The sequence below is a fragment of the Austrofundulus limnaeus genome, unplaced genomic scaffold (genome assembly GCF_001266775.1).
Source record: "Austrofundulus limnaeus strain Quisiro unplaced genomic scaffold, Austrofundulus_limnaeus-1.0 Scaffold765, whole genome shotgun sequence".
Lineage (NCBI taxonomy): Eukaryota > Metazoa > Chordata > Actinopteri > Cyprinodontiformes > Rivulidae > Austrofundulus > Austrofundulus limnaeus.
Genome location: NW_013953167.1, coordinates 155,582 through 158,041, shown reverse-complemented (window position 1 = coordinate 158,041; position 2,460 = coordinate 155,582).

Sequence of the window (2,460 nt, the reverse complement as noted above, 5' to 3'; positions counted from 1 at the left end):
GTGGGGGGAGGACCAGGGAGGATGATTCAACCACTCAACCACTAGATGTCGCTGAAAACAACTAATCCTACACACTGTGCCTTTAAGCAGTTATTATCAATTAATTGTACCATAGTTTTAAAATAAAACTTTAAATTCACATTTATCTCTTTCCTTCCACCATTTTTTCTGCAAAACATCTGTACAACCTGGATAGAATCAACATTAAACATGTTGGACCCTAAAATCTGATCAGCTGCCATGATGCTCCTGTGTTTTTACTTCCACCCAGCCGCCGCCCACTTGCACCATTTGTTGTCATTATTGGGCAGCAGTAATTACAGAGGGAGCAGATTTTTATTCTAAGTGATTATTATCAGGCCCTAAATAGTCTTTTCAGTGCGTGCACARGTGTGTTTTCTTTATAATTACGCTGCAGGGTGGTAGGATAATTTACAGCAGGAACATCTGGATCTGGTCAGATATTAAGCAAATTTAAAAAAAACATTCAGACTGGGAAAAATGTAAATAAATGTAAATTTTTATTGTTTGTGAGATTAAAAGGACAGAACTGACCTCAAACATGTTTGATGATGCAAAGATGCTGAAACAGAAATCAGCTGTTCCCTTTCACTGCTGTGGGACAAACTAAAGCCACAACACTTCTGGGTTTGTGGGTCTAGAACTCTGGAGAAACGACTCTGAGACACTGAGGAGAGAGAGGTCTGGGCTCCCTCCTGGTCCTGCTACAGATGAATGATTTTTGATTTTAGCTCATAAAACTGAAAAAAGCTGAAGAAATTGCTGCAGTTTGATATAAAAATGACTGCAGACTCCAAACCTTTTGTCTTCAGTAAAAGTTGACATTTCTAATGAATTCATCACATTTTTATTTATTCAATAATCTGTCAACAAGGCTGAACATCTTCAGTCTTTTTGACAAATCGACACTAAAACTTTTGAGCAGAGAAACCATCTTAATTTAGAGGAAACCCCAAAGGACGATGATTTATATCTTATTACTGTTTCTCCACCAGATGTCAGCAGGAAGCAACTTCTCTGTTTTAAAAATGGAGGATCAGATGATGTAATCCTGTATTTTATGTCTGAAGACACAGAACAAGTTTGTCTGAGCAGGCTGTGGTTTAAAACAAGAAGCTTCATGTTCAAACTGTTTCATGATCCCACACAGATCTCCTGCAGAATCAACATTATTGTTGCCAAACAGCTTCTGTCAAATAAATTATTTTAATAGTTTAATGAATTTCAGCTTTTCATCATCTGATACATTTTAGTCTCAGGAAACAACAGTTCTGACGAACACAAAATGAAACAGAGAASAGAGAATTAACAGAGAAAAAAGGAGAATATTTATATTTCCTTGTTGATTCTCTCCCAGTTTTACTTTAAAAATGAGTCAAATTTCAACAAAAACCTTCTAAAATAATTTCGTTAAAAGTTCTTTGTAGAAACTTGGATGTGACAGTTTGGAACATTTAGRGGTGAACATGTTTTTATTTTAGCAGCTGCTTTATGACTTGTTGTTTATTTGTCTAAATTTAATTTAGCTSACTTCCTGTAAATGAGCACATAGACTGTGGCTGAGGATTTTACTGAACTGGGATTTTCCCTCGTGAGTTTCTAAATAATGTGTTTTTTATGGCTGTCTCCTGGTCTGACTCAGGTCTTAAAGGTAAATTAWTCTTCTGTGTTTCTGTCTCATACTACTGAAGTTTACATGCAGTGACCACTGGTTGTTTTTGTTTTATTGTAAAATTTACTTCAAAAAATGTTTCTAAAGAGGAAGAATGTTCTGATTTGTATGTTTCACCAAAATAAAGTGAAACATAAAACGTTAAAAAAGGTCACTAACACACAAGATTCTGTACTCTGTGACCATGGTTCTGGATTCTGTAACCATGGTTCTGTAGTCTGTGACCATGGTTCTGTAGTCTGTGACTATGGTTCTGGATTTTGTGACCATGGTTCTGTAGTCTGTGACCATGGTTTTGTAGTCTGTGACCATGATTCTGGATTCTGTGACCATGGTTCTAAAGACTGTGACAATGGTTTGGAAGTCTGTGAACATGGTTCTCTAGTCTGTGACCATGATTCTGTATTCTGAGACCATGATTCTCTAGTCTGTGACCATGGTTCTGGATTCTGTGACCATGGTTCTGGATTTTGTGACCATGGTTCTGTAGTTTATGTGACCATGGTTCTGTAGTCTGTGACCATGGTTCTGGATTCTGTGACCATGGTTCTGGATTTTGTGACCATGGTTCTGTAGTTTATGTGACCATGGTTCTGTAGTCTGTGACCATGGTTCTGGATTCTGTGACCATGGTTCTGGAGTCTGTGACCATGGTTCGGTAGTCTGTGACCATGGTTCGGTAGTCTGTGACCATGGTTCTGTAGTCTGTGACCATGGTTCTGGATTCTGTGACCATGGTTCTAAAGACTGTGACAATGATTTGGAAG